The sequence below is a fragment of the Dipodomys merriami genome, unplaced genomic scaffold, assembly GCF_024711535.1.
Source record: "Dipodomys merriami isolate MVZ:Mamm:240054 unplaced genomic scaffold, mDipMer1.0.p SCAF_68, whole genome shotgun sequence".
NCBI classification, from domain to species: Eukaryota; Metazoa; Chordata; class Mammalia; order Rodentia; family Heteromyidae; genus Dipodomys; species Dipodomys merriami.
The window spans coordinates 3,598,476-3,617,797 of record NW_027206268.1 but is presented as its reverse complement, the minus strand read 5'-3'; the positions used below and the strand labels follow the sequence as shown (position 1 = coordinate 3,617,797).

At 42.9% G+C, this 19,322-nt stretch overlaps 1 protein-coding gene across 4 annotated transcripts in view; it reads left to right on the top strand.

The window, feature by feature from the left end:
- Positions 1–277: 277 nt before the first annotated feature.
- Stag1 (STAG1 cohesin complex component) overlaps positions 278–19,322 on the top strand; it is a 189,755-nt gene continuing 170,710 nt past the window's right edge. For all 4 annotated transcript variants that reach the window (XM_070005473.1, XM_070005474.1, XM_070005475.1 and 1 more), the window contains exon 1: positions 278–484. The gene's annotated coding sequence lies outside the window, so the exon portion shown is untranslated. The remainder of the gene's footprint in view (positions 485–19,322) is intronic.

Genomic DNA, 19,322 nt, shown 5'->3' with positions numbered 1-19,322 from the left:
GGAGGGGGGAGGAGGGCGGGACCTCCGCGGCGCGGCCACGTTTTTCCCGCCCCGCTCTGGCGCATGCGCGCTGCCCACACACTCTCTCCCCCCCCCCTCCTCCTCCTCCTCCTCAGGAAAGCGTTTGCGCGTGCCGCCCTCCCTCCCCCGTCGCCCCCCTCCGGCGCCTCAGCTCCCTCCCTCCCTCCCGCCCGCCTCGCTTTCCGGGTAAGGCCCCCGTCCCGTCAGCGAGGCACCGGAGCACGGTGGCCAGCAGAGGGCGGTCCGGACCCGAGTCTGCAGCGGCGCCATTGGCGTGTGGAAAATGCCACCAGATGGCGGGTTAGGATTGCGGCTCCGTTGAAGGCGCGGCCCCCCGTTCCCGAGCCCCCCGGCGACCACCCTGGAACCACCCCCCCACCACGGGAATAACACACCGGAGACTTTGCGGGGGGGGTTGAGGACGAGGTCGACGGCCGGCAGCCGGCCCGGATGGGCGGCTGAGGTGAGTGCGGGCGGGCGGGCGGGCGGCGGCGGGGGGCGGGCAGAGGGGGGGAATGCGGCGGCGGCGGCGGCGGCGGCGGCGGCGGCGAGGCGCGGGGGCCCGCCAGCGCCGATCCAAGATGGAGGCCGGGCGGGCGCTTCGGCGGGGCGCGCGGGGCGCGGGCCGGGCTGCGGGGAGGAGGGGGGGGGGCACCGGGCGGGCGCGGGGCACGGCGGGAGGCCGCGCGCGGGGCCTGTGTGTGTGCGCGCGCGCGCGTGTGTGTGTGTGCGGGCCGCCGGGATGGACGTGCCACCCCCACGCCACCCCCCCTTCCTCCTCCGGGAGGGGACGGGGGGGACGCGGCGGGGGGCACCCCGACATCCCGCTCTCCACCCCCCCCCCGCGGGCCCCGAAAACCGTGTCCTCGCTCGCCCGCCCCGGGGCACCGCGGAGACCGGCGCCCAAGCCTTTGTGGCGCGCTCGGGCCCGCGGCCAAGCCCGCCCTCCTCTCCCCCCCACACCTTCTTCCTCATCCCCCCCCCTCCCTCCCTCCCTCCCCGCCTCAGCCCGGGCTTCTCGGGACGGGGCCGGGCCTGGGCCCAAGCGGGCGGGCGCGAACGCTCTCGGTCGCCCTGCGTTTCTGCAGTGTCTTTTTTTCCCTCCTTCCTCTCTCTCTCTCTCTCTGTCTCTCTCTCTCTCTCTCTCTGTCTCTCTCTCTCTCTCTCTCTCTCTCTCTCTCTCTCTCTCGTGTCACATGACAACGAGCTGGGCTCAGCCTGTGAGGGGGTCGGAGGGTAGAGTTGGGGGGGGGGAGGCTCGCACAGCGAGGCGTCTGGGCCTCCCCGGCCTCTGGTGGGTGGATGGATGGATGGACGGACGGACGGATGGATGGATGGTGTGTGTGTGTGTGTGTGTACACAGGGGGGAGGGTTGACTTGGAGGGAGGGAGGGGGGGGGGTGGGGGGCGAGAATCGCCTCCCAGCCGGGCTCTTTCCCGCTGTCTCCCTTCTCCTCCTCCTCCTCTCTCTCTCTCTCCCCCCCTCCCCTTCCTCCCACGATTTTGGGGAGAGGGCAGGAGGAGGGTGGGTGGGGGAAATCTTTAGTGAAACGTGTCCAAGCCAGAGCACTGCCCCCCTCCTCACCTTGGCGGGCTAGTTTCCTCTATCTTCCCCCTCCTTACTCCCCCCTCCACCCAGAGGAGGCCCAATAAAAGTTGTTTTCCCTCCTTTTCTAGGGGTGTGGGGGAGCGGGTTGGGGGGGGGTGGAAAGCTGGGAAACTGGAGGGTCTGGAGTTCAGACCTCAATCCCCCTTCCCCTCCTTCTTCTGGCAAGAAGCCCCCCCCCCCTACACACAGCTGGGTTACTTCACTTTTGTGCTGTTGAAGGCACCCAGACATTTTCCGGTTTTTAGGGGATTGTTCCCCTCCCCCGCCCGCCCCCCCCCCCCCACTCTATCTACCCTGGAAATGTTACCCAGTCTCTTGCACGTTGCGGGCGTTTGTAAGTCATGGGATGGGTGCTTTTTCTTTTTGGGAAGCTTGTAAAGACCCCCAACAATGCTTGATGGTTTGTTAGGGAATTTATCTGCTGTGAAAAGTTGGTTAGTGATGGGTGCTGTTTATTTTTGACTCCTGGTGGTGTTTGGAAACCACCGTGTTTTGCCTCTGAGCAGAAAGGGTTTGCAATGAAGTTATCTTCTTAATTGACCAAAAAAAAAAAAGTTGTGTGCTTTTTGTAACTTACTTGAATTTGAATGTGACTGTTGTACCTTGAGTTCTCAGCGTGTGTATTTTAAGGAAATTGCGAATTCTGATGGGGGAAAGAGCACTTAATGAAACATCCGTAAGAGTGAAAATAAAAACAACTCCTCTAGTGTGTGATGTACTGTGTCCTCACATTTCTCAATGAATTCAGGCTTAAAAAAAATTAGACCAAAGAGAAAAATGCTGAAGGAGCTGGAAATATTTTGTTGGTTTTGAGTTTTGAAATCCTAAACAGATTGTTACTTAAATAAAATTGTACAAACCTACAGGTGTTCTGCCCCCCTCCCCCATTTCCTTTAAAACCATACTTTGAGGCTTAGAAAGATGGTTTTCTCTCCTACTTGGGAGACTTGTCTAATTGAATCTCCAGTGTGAGGGGTAACTAGGAACACCTGGGTAACACCCAACACCCCCATCTCCAAACCATTATCTGTACTTGGAATAAAATAAGGTCATTTAAATGAAGTGATCCACCAGTGGTCTTTTTTACAAACTGCTCTTGGGTAGAAAGAAAATTCTCTGGATTCAGTTTTGTTACTCTACAAAAGTTAAGTAAGGAATGTTTAAATAGATGTGAAATAGGGAAAATAATGCCACCAGGACCACATCCTTTGAAGAGTTATACAACTAACTGTTGCTGTGAATGACTTAATGCTTTCAGGGAGTTGTGGTGTAGGGAAGGGAAAATCCTGAGCTGAAGTTACTTGAAACACCCAGTTTTGTGATGTATGGGATTGTACTCATTAAGTTTTATTTTCCTCCTCTGTAAAATGAGGGTAATAGGGTAGTTGTTTAGCCAGATGGGTGTGTGAAAAAGTTTTTAATCCTAAAACATAACATTTATAGTTGTGATTTTTTTTTTCCTTGTTTGGTTCCATGTCAGTGTATCTTCATTATCTCAGTGCTTGCAAGGAGATATGCACTTTGAGGAAAGGTACATCCCTTTCCTTTTTAAAACAATTTTCTATCATATCCTTATTGTGTCTTGTTTTGGTGTGTAACAAGTTAATACAAATTTAGTAGATTAAAACTTATTTCAGTTTCTATAGATCAGAAGCTTGGATATGGTACCTAAACACCAGAAATAAAGCTGTGGCCCAAGTGGTAGAGTGTTAGCCTTGAGGCAAAAAAACAACAACAACAACTCAGGAACATTGCCCAGGCCCTGAGTTCAAGCCCTAGGATTGGTACAGACAACAATCCAAAATGCCAATACAAACAAAAGAGGTAGAGCACTTTTCCAGCAGCACGTGCAGGTCACTGGTACTGCAGTTAGCCTGATTAGGGCAAGCCTGCTAAGATAATCTGTTTGATGAACAATTAAGGTCTTTAATTACATATATAAAATATCTAATGCCATATAACAGCACAGAAAAGCTATCCCATTATAACTACAGATCTGTTCCACCCTCAAGGGGATTAATTATACAAGTGTCATTAGAGAGTCTTGATTATATAAGGTCATTAGAGGGTCTTCAGAATTGTACCTGCATGGGCAAGAAGTATCTTCACAAAACAATAGCCTCATTTGATCTTGCTTAATTTCTTTGCTTTTGCTGCAATGCTAGGGATTGAATTCAGTGTCTAGCACACGTCAAGCACTCAATAACTGAGTTTACATCTAGACTCCTTCATTTTTTGACATGGTCTCACTGTGTAGGCCAGCTGGCCTTGAATTTAAGATTCTTCTGGCTTAGTTTCCCTAGTCTCTAGATTGCAAGGCTAAGATTGTGCAATTTTTGCTGTTCCTTAATGCCTGTTGTTTTACTCCTATTGTTCATGAGATTAAATCTCGGGAAAGTTAAGGAATATAAATACCTTAGATTGAACTCCTGTTAAGTAGCAGGCAGGCTCACAAATTCATTGCATCAGACTGCGCTCTGGTATGATTATTAGTCCAACAGCATGTGAAAGAGAACTCTTCAAGTAGTTATTTGAAAGTATCAGCGTAGGTTAATTTTGGTGGCACAAAGGAGATAGCATAAGTTTGTTTATTGATGTGGTTTGACAGTCAAAGAAACAAAGGTATCTTTCCTTCCTTCCCTCCATCCCTGGAGCTTGAACCAACAGCCTCAAGCTCTTGGCTTGAGGCTGTTGCTCTATCTCTTGAAGTGCACTTCTAATCCTGCACTAGAGCCTCTAGTCCTAACTACAGCCACACCTATAGTTAATTGGAGAGGGAACCTCCCATAAGACTTTTCTGCCAGGCTGGTTTCAAGTTGAGATTGTTTGTCTTAGCTTCCTGGGTAGCTAGTATTATAGTAATGGGCCCCTTGTGCCCAGCTAAAAAAGCAAAACTTTTCAAGAAGAGGCATTTAGAATAGATTTAGCTAGTATATCAAACTTTAAAAATTACAAGCAAGCATTAATTTGGTGAAGAGGCCTCGTGTGTAGCTTGGAGGGTCTGGATTTAATGTCCAGTATCATCAAAAGCAACACAAGTATTATTGAGAAAATAATGCTTACCTTCCTACTACAGAGATGATACTATAGTTACTTGTAGTTTTTGTTGTTTCTGAACAAAGATAGGACTCTTTAGAATTTCAGGTGGTTCTTGCTACTGTTGATAGTCTTTTTTTTTTTTTTTTTTTTTTTTTTTTCTTTTTTTGTTTTTGGGTCTGGTCATGGGGCCTGAACTCTGGGCCTGGGTGCTGTCCCTCAGCTCTTCAGCTCAAGGCCAGCGCTCTACCACTTGAGCCACAGCACCACTTCTGGCTTTTTTCTTTTTGCTTATGTGGTGCTGAGGAATCGAACCCAGGGCCTCAGTCATACAAGGCAAGCACTCTACCACTGAGCCACCTTCCCAGCCCTACTGTTGATATTCTATAGGGAAAAAAGTAATAAGCAGAGACCTAAAAAGATGCTCTTTCATCTTATAGCATGAGTTGGTTCTTGTAGAAAGAAAGGTCTAGAGAAGGAAGGGTGAGTTTTCTGTTATTTTGATAGGTAAGAGTTCAGGATCCCAGTTTCTTACCCTAATGCTGAGAGAAGCCATCATTGAGAAATAGATGGTGCTTTTAAAGTGAGCTTAGTAAATAAGTAGGTCATAGTTAGATCAATTAGTCTCACAAACCCTTTCTGCACATAACACATCCCAATTGCTTCCTTTGGGGCTTTTTCTTTACTTGAATTAGTAAGTCCCAACTAAGTCCTGTCTTTTTAAAAATATAGAAGTCTTTGTGCTGCTGTCCTAAGTGGTACACCAGTGAGTTGCCCAAACGTTCTGTATCCTTTTATAATTAAACATAGAGCAATGACTTTCTAACTTGGGTGATAGTTACGAAACCATTTTGCAGTGTAACCAGTACAGGTACACGTCTAACAGTAATAAATGGTTCATGAAAGTTTCCATGTTTGAGAAGGAGACTTTCTTTTCGTTATTATTAAATGTGTTTGTTATTATAAAGGTGATGTACAGAGGGGTTACTGTTTCACAAGTCAAGTAATGAGTATCATTTGAAATTCGAATTTTCTTTGTAAGGTTATTTTTTAAAAGCCTCTCACTGTGTAGTCCCAGCTGGCCTAGGACTTGCTTTGTAGCCAGAAAGCCTCAAATTCTGTTTTCCTGCATCTTGACTGCTGAGATTATGGGCTTTGGTACCACCACGTCACAGGGTTTTTGATAACAAGTGCAAATCACTTTTAGGGCTGTTAATAATTTCCATTTTTATCATGTGTCAGTTTTTAAATCAAGGATCTGAAACTTGTGAGGCATGCATTCTGCTGACATTTCAGGTAAAAGAACAGGATGTGCAAAGGGATGTGCTAGTGTAGCCCAGTGGTTCCCACTGCTGTACCAGTAGTGCCAGCCTGGCTGGAACCTTGTTAGATATACAGGTTCTTCAGCCCTGTCTTAGGCCTAGTTTGGAATTCCAGGGCTGAGGACCAGCAGTCTGTTTAACAGGTATTTTAGGTGATTGTGATGTAGGCTCCAAAACTACTGTAGCCTACCTCTTCAGGATCCATTACTTGGGATTGTTTAGAGAAGGGGTCCTATGGAGGAGTGATTTAAAATGCATACCTGTAAGCTGTGACCACAGTGCCTGGTTTGCCAAACTAAAGATTTTGAACTCTATCTTAGGCCAATGGTTGCTTGTGAGAATTGCCTGAGGGGCTGGTGCTGGGGTTATTAGCTAAATGGAAGAGCTTGTGCAAAGTTCTGGGTTCACTTCCTTTCACCCCTACACAAATAAAGGGGAGTATCCCCTGGGAGCTTTAAACCTATACCAGTGCCTGAGATTCACTGCAGCCAGGACCACTGACCCCATTCCTCTTGAGTCCAGATGTTCTGTGAGGGTGCTGAGCCATAATGTTGACAGGATTATTTATCCAGGGTGGTGTGAAATATTATGTCAAGGATGTGAAAACAAATAGCCATTTATGTAGGTTTTACATTTATTTCACAGGTGCAGTTGAGAGGGTAAAGGATTTTTCTCCCAATTCCAATGGGAGTTTGTGAGTTTGAATTCAGGCTTTTGTAGCTCTGAAGACTAGCCATTTTAGGCAATTAAAACAACAAAACACACTCCACACACTTCCTCCCTCAATGGAGCTCATAGACTTGCCTGGGAAAGTAATCCTGTCTTTAAGCTGTAATTGAACTTTTGCATTTTCTTCCACTTAAATGTGGTTGTATCAATACCTATTTCTTGTCACCAGTAGAAATCAGCAACATTTTCACATTATAATTCTTTTTTTTTTTTTTTTGTTGGTCGTGGGGCTTGAACTCTGGGCCTGGGCGCTGTCCCTCAGCTCTTCAGCTCAAGGCGAGCGCTCTACCACTTGAGCTACAGCGCCACTTCCGGTTTTCTGGTGGTTTATTGGAGATAGGAGTCTCATGGTCTCTCCTGCCCGGGCTGGCTTTGAACCGCGATCCTCAGATCTCAGCCTCCTGAGTAGCTAGGATTACAGGCGTGAGCCACCAGCGCCCGGCTCACATTATAATTCTAATATCAATGTCTCTAAATATAATTTTCCCAATTAGTATATAAAAATTAGGCTAACTGGAAACTACTTAGGTGGCTGAGGCAGAAGGATTGCCTGATGCCAGCCTGGACTGGTTTAGAAAAATCTGGTGGTATCCACCTCCAGGATCTGGTGGCTCCAGCCTTTAGGAGGCTATTTTACAGTATGACAACTTTGCTTCTCTAATCAATATAAAATATTGATAATTAAATTTGGGCTTAATAACTTCTAAGCATGGTATAATTCATTGAGTATTCATTAATCATATACTTGATATAGAGTAGACAGAAAACAAAAATACCAATATGGTTAGTTACCCCTCACATTAGAGTTACTTATAAAAATCGCCTTCTGGGGCTGGGAAGGTGGCTCAGTGGTAAAACGCTTGCCTTGCATGCTTGAGGCCCTGGGTTCGATTCCTCAGCACCCATAAGCAAAAAAAAAAAAGCCGGAAGTGGTGCTGTGGCTCAAGTGGTAGAGCGCTAGCCTTGAGCTGAAGAGCTGAGGGGCAACGCTCAGGCTCAGAGTTCAGGCCCACGACCGGACCCAAAATAAAAATCGCCTTCTACCCAAAATAAAAATCGCCTTCTACCCTCTTCTTATTTGGCTGTTGAATTGAAAGATGTTCTTTGTCACATGTCAGGAATTTTAGATTGGAAAATACTTTGGATTTAGTATACGTCTTTCTAAATAACCTCCTAAAAATTATCTTTCAGTCAGATTAGAAGATAATATGTGTTGTTTATCAAGCATTATCATTCTGTAGACTGATAACAGCCTTGTCCATTACAACTTCTGTACTGATGGAATTGTGTGTTCTGTCTAGTGTGCTTGCTACCACCTGTGATGATGCAAAACCCCCAAATAATGTAATATGGACTGTCAGTACTATAACATACAATAACAGTACTTTCTACTTGCCAGACACTGTTGGAAGCATTTTGTGTGTACACATTAACTCATGTGATCCTTATGACAACCTTTATGAAATGGGCACTGTTGTTCAGTCAGTTACACATGAGGAAATAGAGAAATGAAATGACTTTCTAGAGATCATATAGCCAGCGATGAAGCAGATGTGGGTTACAGACCCTGACACTCGGCTGCCTTTATGCTCCAGTAATGCTATATTCCTTTATCATTTTCTCCAAATGCATATGCAGAGTGCTTTCAGAGAAAAAGCTATTAGAAGGAATTTAAGGTACTTTTGTTCTAATTATTAACTAAAAATCATGTACCCATTTGTTACCATTTGATTCTAATCGTGGACTTTATCTAATACTATCCTTTCTTTCTTTCTTTCTTTTTTTTTTTTTTGGTTGTGGGGCTTGAACTCTGGGCCTGGGCGCTGTCCCTCAGCTCTTCAGCTCAAGGCTAGCGCTCCACCACTTGAGCTACAGTGCCACTTCTGGTTTTCTGGTGGTTTATTGGAGATAAGTTTCACGGACTTTCCTGCCTTGGCTGGCTTTGAACCTTGTCCTCAGATCTCAGCCTCCTGAGTAGCTAGGATGACAGGCGTGAGACACTGGTATCCACCTTAATATTTTATTTTCTACGTCTATTTATTTATTTATTTATTTATTTATTTATTTATTTATTTATTTATTTATTTATTTATTTATTTATTTATTGCCAGTCAGGCATGGCCTAGGCGCTGTCCCTGAGCTTCTTTGGCTCAAGGCTAGCACTCTACCACTTGAGCCACAGAACCACTTCTGGCTTTTTCTGTGTATGTGGTACTGAGGAATCGAACCCAGGGCTTCATGCGTGCTAGGTAAGCACTCTACTACTAAGCCACATTTCTAGCCTCTAGAAGTCAACTTTTATAGACATAGTGACTACTTTTAATGACAAGCACTGATACTGTTAAATAATTTATTTTTTTCCCTGGAGACTAATTTAGACTTAGTTCTAAAAATTGAATTATAGTATGCTTATTTTACTTACTGAATTAAACTGAAATGTAATTCTGAGGTCATTGTGATGAATTGGCTTTGGTTATTAATGGCTCTTTGGAGTCCCCCGTCCTTTTACTGGGGCTTAAACTCAGGACTTGGTCACTGTTCCTGAGCTTTTCCACTCAAGGCTGGTTCTCTACCACTTGAGCCTCAGCTCCACCTCTGGCTTTTTGCTGGCTAACTGCCCAGGCTGTCTTTGAACTTCAATTCTCAGCTCTCAACTCCTTGGTTTTTCATCTGTGGATCTAATCAACTACAAATTGGTTCTATTTTTGGACACCAAAAAATATACTATTCTGGCTGTACTGAACCTGTATGTATTTTTTTAATTGCCAGAAATCCTTTAAAATGGTATAATTATATACCCTTTAGATTGTATTATTATGAGTTGATTTAAAATGTATAAATGTGTGTTTAGGTTATGAGCAATGATCTTATTGAGTATAAGGGCTGGAGTAGCCGTTGAAGGAGCGGAGTTGCTGGCACCAGTCCTCCTCACATACCAAGGGGCCATGCATTTGAATAACTAACTTGTGTTACCGTCATGTGGTATGTTCCAGGAACCATACAAGGGGTAAAGTATCTCTCAGAGTTCTGTTTTTAACTGTATTCAGGCCAAGTTGGTAAAATGAGATTGAAAGTGGGGGGCCGGGGAAGATGGCTGCTTGAGGGGGAATAAAAAGGGTTGTGAAATGGAGTCTTCACCTCTGGGTGGGTGTTGTGGTACGTGCCAATCACCCCAAGCCAAGGGAGAAGAACAATGAACAATGGTTGGATGTGGTAGAGCTGCCTGTCATCCTGGTGATGCAAGTAACCACAAATAGGATTGTAGTCCAGGCCAGCTGAGCATAAAGTGAGACCCTAACTTGGAAAAATAACCAACACAAACAGGGACTGGCAGATTCAAATGGTAGAGCACCTTCCTGGCAAGAATGGGGTTCTGAGTTTTTTTTTTTTTAAGCGAGATTAGAAGGAGCAAGCTATCGTTTCTCAAGTATCTGCTTAGAAGCATTGTGCTTGGTGCTTTAAAAAACATAGCCAGCCAGGGGCTGGTGACTCAGTCCTGTCTGTAATCCAGCTGCTCAGGAGCCTGAGATCTGAAGATCAGTATATTCAAAGCCAGTCCAGGCAGGAAAGTCCATGAGACTCTTACCTCCAATAAAGTACCTTCTAGAAAACCGGAAGTGGCGCCGTGACTCCAGTGGTAGAGCTTGAGCTAAGAGTGCAGGAACAGCACCCAAGCCCAGAATTCAAGCTCCACAACTGACCAAAAACAAAACAAAACAAAAAACATAACCATTATTGTCAGATATAGCTGTTTATTAAACCCTTTCAATTGCTTTAGATTGATTACATGTTACTTAATTTGCACACATCCCTTTAGAGAATAGGATAGTGGCAAAGCTGTTGTATAGACAAATGCGTTGTGAAGCTTCTCCTTTCCTCTTTCTTCCTCCTCACCCTTCCTCAAAGGTGAGAATGATCACAAATACAGGTGGGGAATAATATGATGATGGTGCTGAGGTGATCACTGATAACTCACTCTCAATTAGTTTTTTTCCATTTAACTTTTACCACTAGAAAATAAGGCAAAGAATTTGTCCTCAACTGAGGGAGAAACAGGTACTATGAAAAGAATAAGTGAGGAATTGTGTGGGGAAATGATGAGAGACACCCATTAGAAGGGGACCAGGAAAGGCATCTGTGAGGGTGTGAAATTTAAGCTGAGACAAGCAGACTGTTTTAGGCACAGGGAATAGCAAAGACAAAAACCTATAGCAGAAAGCTGTGGTGTCCTAGGGTCTGAGAGAAAGCTGTCTTTACTGCAGAGAGTAAATACAATAAGAGTGTATTGCCATTACATGAGGTTAGAGAAATAGGCAAAGACTAGATTATGTAGAGTTTATTTGGGATAGATAAGACTTGAAGGAGGGCAATTTTTTTTTTCCTAAATGAAATGAAAAACTGTTGAGATTTTAGCAGAGGACTTTTTTTTTTGTTGTTGTTGTTGTTATTAAAAAATATGCTTTTGGGGGAGGATAGCATGCTTGCCTAGCATGAGTGAAGCCCTAGGTTTGTTTGCTCCTCAGACAAACAACAAAGCAAACAAGAAATCAAATTCTAGTTCAGTGGTTCTTAACTGATGGAAATTTTGCTTCAGGGGGAGAAGGGTGTTTGGTAATGTCTACAGATATATTTGTCAGAACTTGGAATGATGATGCAAAACTGTATTTCTGAATAGAGACCAACCGTGCACTTAAACAGTTTGTTGTCTAGCTTCCTAGAACAAAGAACCAACTGCTCAAAGTCACTGTAGTGTTAGGACTGCTAATACTGTATCTGATTGTGAAATACTAGAGTAAGTAAATGGGGATAGAATGTAAATAAGGAGAGTTAGATGACAATGGAATGCTAGTGACATAAAATGATTGTAATAGAGTTAATAATGAGAACTCATCTGTGCTTTGGAGATGTTGTGTTCAAATGCCTGGGAGAAACTTCCCACCTCCCCCCATTCCTAGGGCTTAAACTCTGGGCCTGGGTCTGTCCTAGAGTGTTTGTGTTCAAGGTTAGCCTTTAGCCCTGGAACCACAGCTCCACCCTAGCATTTTGTAGTTAATTGGAGATAAGAATTCCACAGACGGGGCTGGGAAGGTGGCTCAGTGGTAGAGTGCTTGCCTTGCATGCCTGAGACCCTGGGTTCGATTCCTCAGCACCACATAAGCAAAAAGAAAAAAGCCCGAAGTGGCGCTGTGGCTCAAGAGCACTAGCCTTGAGCTGAAGAGCTGAGGGACAGCACTCAGGCCCCACAACCGGACCCCCCCCCCAAAAAAAAAAAAAAAGAATTCCATAGACTTTTCTTGCTCTGGTTGGCTTCAAACCTTGATCCTCTGATCTCAGTCTCCTAGTAGCTAGTAGGCATGAGCCACCAGTGCCTGGCTGGAGAAGAATGATTTAAGGAGGCAAAGGTTAATTTTATTTAGGTTATAGGAAGCAGTCTGTCAAGGTAGGGATGGTGTGGGGTTCAGAACAGCTGACCTTAAAGCAGCCAGGAAACTAGGAGATAGAATGTCTTTAGTCTTTAGCCTTCTCCTGTGCCCTCCTCTTTTATCCTACCTGGACCCCAGCCTGTGGCATGGGGCCTTACATCTTTAGGGCAGGGTTTTCCCCTCTTTACTTAATCTTAAATTAGTCTTCAATTAATCTGGAAACATCCTTATAGACACATCCAGAGGTGCTTCTCAGTTCAGTCTTTGACAAGCCAGATTAGTCCCTGTCACAAATTAGAAAAAGGCTGTGTCAAGTTTTCTGACTAATGATTTGAGTGAATGGTGACCCTGTTCTAAAATGGCCCACTGAGGGGAAGAACAGGAATGAGGTGTTGTGATTATTAAAATCTTAAGTAAATGAATGTGAGTTGCCTTTACTAGAAAACTGGATAGAAGACTCAAAACTAAGTAGAAGAAAACATGTACCTTGTGGCCGTAGTACTGTGTGCAGTCTATAACTGGTCACATTCAGTGCTTTGAAATCTTTTATCAGTTGTCATGTATTTGGTAGTTCCTTCTACTTTGGTTTGCATTGCTTAACACGTGACCAGGTGCCCTTTTGCTTGTATTTCAGTAGCAAAACACAGCTACTGCTTATGGCTATCCTTACATCCCATCAGTCACTTTATTGTTGCTCTTTGGGAAAACATGGAATTGGGATTATTACTAGCGGTAATGAATATCTGATTTGCTAACCTTAATTTTTATATCTTTCTTTGTATACAGTAAAGAATAACATTGATAGAGTAATATTTAAAAATACATTTTGAAGGTAGTTAAGTTCAACACACATGGGACCAACTGAGATACTCAGTTAAGTATATTTGGTGAACCTAGACAGAAATAGGGATAATTATTTTGTCATACACCTTCACTTTAAACATATATGCACATATAATTTGTTTTTCTAACTCTTGCCTCTTTTTTTTTTTTTTGTCGGTCGTGGGGCTTGAACTCTGGGCCTGGGCGCTGTCCCTCAGCTCTTCAGCTCAAGGCGAGCGCTCTACCACTTGAGCTACAGCGCCACTTCCGGTTTTCTGGTGGTTTATTGGAGATAGGAGTCTCAGGGTCTCTCCTGCCCGGGCTGGCTTTGAACCGTGATCCTCAGCTCTCAGCCTCCTGAGTAGCTAGGATTATAGGCGTGAGCCACCGGTGCCCGGCTTTTTTTTTTTTTTTTTTAATGCTGCTTGGGAATGAATTGGGGGCCTTTTATATACTCTACAAGTAAGCAAGTACTGTACTACTTGAGTATATCCCCAGCTAGCCTTTGTATTTACATTTTGGTTTTGAGCTAGGTGCCAGTGGCTTAATGCCTATGGATCCCTAGCTACTTAGGAGACTGAGATCTGAGGATTGTGGTTGGAAGCCAGCATGGGCAGGAAAACCAGTGAGACTCTTACTGCCTCTTCATTACCCAAAAGCTGGAAATTGGAGCTGTGGCCCAAAACCACTGGCTTGGGGTGGGTAAGGGAGTCAGGGACAGAGCCCAGGCCCTGAGTTTAAGCCTGAAGACTGTCACAATAAATTAATTTTGGTTTTGAAACAGGGTCTTGGTACTACCTTCACCTGGACTATCCTCTAGCTCCAACTTCTGTCTTCTTAGTTGCTGGAATTACGGGAGTATACTACCACATCCAGTTTTAATTTATGCTTTTTTTTTTTTTTTTGATTGGTCTTGGGGCTTGAACTCCGGGCCTGGGTACTGTCTCTGAGCTCTTCAGCTCTTTGTGAGCAATGTACACCATACACCACTTCCGGGTTTTCTGGTGGTTACTTGGGGATAAGAGTCTCATGGATTTTCCTTCCCCAGGCTGGCCTTGTTTGAACTGTAATCCTCAGATCTCAGCCTCTTGAGTAGCTAGGATTACAACTGTGAACCACCGGTGCCGGCCTAATTTTTGCTTTTTAAAGGGTACCATAAGGTGACTAATGTGCTTATAGTAAAATTCTTGTTAAAGGTTCATTAAGAAATTGGAAACCTCCGATTCAAAATATTGGAAAAAAACTGGAATTACATAGAAATGTTGAGTAACATCTAGATTTGCAATTATAATACTTAATGCATTTGATTATTTCTATTTGGAACCTTTCTAAGGGATTGGAACCTATTTCAAGGAATCCTTAAAAATGGAAATTTGATTGTCAGCCAGGAACATTATCTTCAAAAATAACAAATGATATTTTTCAGTAGAAGACCTATTCATGATATTTTATATATCTTGAGATTTTTAAAAATTTTCTTTCAACATAGACATTTGACCATCTTACATAGTAGAGCTCTATTCAGCAATGTGCTATGCTCTCAGTTATGGTAGGCAAAAGACTTTTGACATGTTTGTCTCAAGTATCATCCTCTCTTGCAGTATATTTTTGTATCTAGACAGAACCTTATTTACCTCTAGAAATACATTAGACTGCTTTGCAATTTTGTCTCCATTGCATCTGCCTAACCAAAATGCAAATATAGATCAGTTTATCTTTCTGACTTGGCCCTGACCTGCTGAGCACAGCTGGAGCAAGACAGAAACCTTGCAGACTGGAGCTACTAAATATTTGTGCTCTTCTCTCTCTTAATTGGACTCTTCTGCATTACCCAGTAGTCTTTTTTTCTTCTATCCTTTCCCTTACTCATAGCAGTTACTTTAAAAACACACTCGTGTGTGTGGTGGGGGGGGAGGAGTTGGGGGAGGTGGAGAGGAAAGTGATGGTACGGGAAAAACAAAGGAGGGTGTAACAATGCTTGATAGGAAATGGACTCATTATCTTGCTCTTGTAACTGTAACCCCTCAGTACATAGTATCTTTATAATAAAACATATATAAAGGAAAAAAACCACACTCTTCTGTAGCTTCCTTACCCCATTGTCTCTATTAGTAGTTGAGTTCATCTGTGTGCCAAGGAGCTTATACTTAAGTATTAATTGTTTTATTTCTGGAAGATGTAAAAAGAGATTGAAATGAGACCAAATAAAGATCACCCTGACATTGACCATTTCCATCTGTTGGAGGTACACAGCAGACTAAAGTATACATTTTGAAGAAAATTGGAATCATGTCTCTGTGGTATTTTTGTTGAGTGTACTATGAACTAATTCTAGTATAAAATAGTTTTTCTATAGTAGCTTAATTCTTAAAATAGTTTTGTTTTCAGCATAGGGAAAGTCTTTTTTTTTTTTTTTTTTGCAGTTTCCGTGGTTTATTTAAGCACAAATAAAAGGTGTACGCGAGCCATCTATTTGTTTTCTTCACTGCGCAGCCTGGCATTGGGATTGGTGATTCTGATGGCCAGCTGGGTTGCTCGTTCCATGATGGCTTTTTGGTTCTTAGAGGAAACATTGTGGGTGATCTCAGCACAATGACTTGTTGCACATCAGCAGCACTTCCAGCTCCTTGACGTTGTAGACCTGGAACTTCTGGAATCCACTGGGCAGCAGGTGCTTTGTTTTCTTGTTGCTCCCATAACCAACGTTGGGCATCAAGATCTGACTCTTGGATCTCCTCTGCATCCTGTTGTCAGTTCCCCTGGGTTTCCGCCAATTACGCTGAATCTTTTTTTTTTTTTTTTTTTGGGTCCAGTCGTGGGGCCTGAACTCTGGGGCTAGGCGCTGTCCCTCAGTTCTTCAGCTCAAGGCTAGTGCTCTACCACTTGAGCCACAGCGCCACTTCCGGCTTTTTTCTTTTTTTTTTGCTTATGTGGTGCTGAGGAATCGAACCCAGGGCCTCATGCATGCAAGGCAAACACTCTACCACTGAGCCACCTTCCCAGCCCTACGCTGAATCTTGACATATCAGTTGGACCACTTGTGCCACAGCACCACTTCTGATTTTCTGGTGGTTAAATGGAGATACAAGTCTCACAGACTTTACCTGCCCAGGTTGGCTTTGACCCACGATCCTCCTATCTCAGTCTCTTGAGATTACAGGCTTGAGCCACTGGTGTCTGGCACATAATGTAGCTCTTAAAAACAATTTATACCTCTGTCCAATACAAAATCTTTAAAATAAGATTTTAAAAGATTTATAATAGAACCTAATCACTTACTTTAATTATTTCTACCTCGAAGTAATTCTATTTCTTTTGCTGAAGAGTACAAAAGATTTAACTTTTCTAACAAGATTCTAAAGGAACTTACTTGTTTGCTTTTCTGTATAAAAAATTACTTCCAAGTGGAACTATCTGAATTTCTGTATTATTTCCTGTTGATAGACTTTCTGCTTCCCTCCTTTTCCCTATTGCAGTCTGTTCTAATTACTTGTTTATACAGTTTATTATTTTATTGGAGGTCTTTCTCTGTGTCTGCATACAACTAGATAATCAGTTTACCTGGTAGAAATTTGGGATTTTTTGGTTTTAAAGTATCTTTTTTCTTTTTCTTTCTTTTTTTTTTTTTTGGTTGGTTGTGGGGCTTGAACTCTGGGCCTGGGCACTGTCCCTGTGCTCTTCAGCTCAAGGTGAGTGCTCTACCACTTGAGCCACAGCACCACTTCCAGTTTTCTAGTGGTTTATTGGAGGTAAGAATCCCATGGACTTTCCTGCCCTGGCTGGCTTTGAACCGCAGTCCTCAGATATTAGCCTCCTGAGTAGCTAGGATTACAGGTGAGAGCCACCAGCGCCTGGCTTATTTTTTTTTTTTTTTTTTTTAAATTGAGCTTTTGGATACTTGCTGTGTGTTTAAACAAGGAACTGCTTTATCTGGATCAATGACCTGGATTGTAATTCAGATTAGTCTTAATTTTTAGCAGCCTGTCCTTTTGTAAATCACTTTGACCTTACTGCCTCATTTGTATTGGAGAAAAGTAAGAATGCCTTCTGCATCTCTGCGTGTTGGCTAGCAAATGAGTTAATACAACCATTCCCTGTTAACTCAGATATTAATAAAACCACTTTTCTCTTTAGGGCCATATATTTGTGTGAAGAGTTCTCAACAGCATTCATTCAAAAAAACAAAATACAAGTTGCAATTTTTTTTTTTTTTTGACCATGTAGTAGGAAAGAGGAGTGTATCCAGGGAAGGCTTGACCAGTTGCCTGTGAGTTCTAAAACATAGTTTGGAATTGGAATTGATGGACTAGGTACCAGACTTGGGTTTTTAGAATTGATGATGCTTAGAAAATATTTTCTTTTTTCTTTCTTTTTTTCCTGGTCCTGGGGCTTGAGCACTGTCCATGAGCTGCTTTTGCTCAAGGTGGGTGCTCTACGACTTGGGTTACAGCTCTACTTCTGCCCTTTTTTTTTTTTTCTTCCCTTTTTTTGAGTAGTTTATTGGAGGTAAGAGTCACAAGAGTTTCTTGCCCAGGCTGGCCTCAAATCTCGATCTTCAGATCTCAGTCTCCCCGCAGAAATATTTTCATCCAATCAGATGACTTACAAGTTTGAGGTATCAATAGGGGAAATTAACTTTCAAATGAAAGCTGTGTTGGCCAATTGCTGCATTCTTCTTTTGTAGGAAGACCTATTTGTTTTGGTAATAGATTATATTGTGACGATTGATTAGAAAACCTGGAATGAACTCAAAAACAAGTTGGATCATTTTAATTGTCAGTGTTACTGAGCTCTGATAGTCTGACAGATCTTTCTGAACAACAGCGGATCTGGGTCAAGATGGTCTCCAGGGGCTCTGCTGGAGACAAACTGCCAAATTTAATTTGTTGGAACACTCTTCACTATTGAATTAATTTGCTTCAGTTTCATACATTCATGAACAAGGTCTAGGTCCTGCTTCCAATGCCACCTTTCTTGAATTTTGTCTGTTTACTTTCCTCATTCCACAGATGGTGGTTGGCCCTCTATTTCTCTTCCTGTTGTGTTTGATTATTATTTAATTCTTAATGTTAACGTCAACTTTAAGACAACATTTTCTGTATAATTTTTGTTTTCTGGTAAAGTGAAATGGATTTATGAGTATTAAATACTAAAACACCAAAGCCAATAATAACTATTAAACCCCAGCTTTTATTTTAATTGTTTCATTGATCTATATAAACTGCTCCACTATTTGAAACCGTAGTTCACATATGAAAATTGGGGACTTAAGTTTATAATTCAGGATCAGGGTCCATGTCTGTGGGTTTGGTTAGGGATTTATTGAGGCTTCATAGAAGAGTTCTATCATTTGAGTCACACCTCTGCTTCCAGATTTTTGCTGATTATTTGGAATCTTTCAATATGTCTGCCCAGTTTGGCTTCACACCTTGAACCTCAGATTTCAGCTTCGTGAGTTGCTAGGATTACAGGTGTGAGCCATTAGCATCCAGCTTAAGTATGTTTTAATTTACTGATTTTCAGCTACATTTTTCCTGTCTACTAAAAAGGTTGAGCACATCAGTATTAGACATTTTCATGCTCCATTATGCGAAGTGATTGTTCTTGTGACTTAATTATGTTTTAGTTGGATGATCTATCTCTTATTTCATGGGAACTTTTTGTTTTGTTCTGAATATAAGTTCTTTGTTAAATGGGTTATTATCTTCTGTCCTATAGCTTGCTTATAGTGCTTTTTTTTTTTTCTTTTTTTCTTTTTGCCAGTCCTAGGGCTTGAACTCAGCCCACTGTGCCCTGACCTTGTGCTCAAGGTTAGCATTCTACCACTTGAGCCACAGCACCACTTCTGGCTTTTTCTGTGTATGTGATCCTGAGGAATAGAACCCAGGGCTTCATGCATGATAGGCAAGCACTCTACCACGGGCCACAGTCCCAGCCCTTTAGTGATTTTTCTTTTTTTTTTTTTTTTAAATTTTATTTTATTTTATTTGAGAACATACTGTACAGAGGGGCTACAATTACATGGGCAGGATAATGCATACATTTCTTACCAAGCATTGCAGCCTCCTCCTTTGTTTACCCTTCACCTCCCTTCCCAGCCTCCCCCCTCCCCCCACCCAATTATACCCCCCCCCCCCACACCGACATTGTAAAGTTGGTTTTGACCTTTAGTGATTTTTCTAAATGATACCTTCTGGTGCAGAAGAGTTCTTATATGGTAACCAGTTTTTTTCTTTTATGCTTAGTGATATTTGGGTCCTTTTTTAAAAAAATCTTTTTTATTTGGAGGTCAACTATATCATAGAAGCTTTAGTCGCTCATGTAGATATGTACATCATATCTAAATATATTGATTTTTATG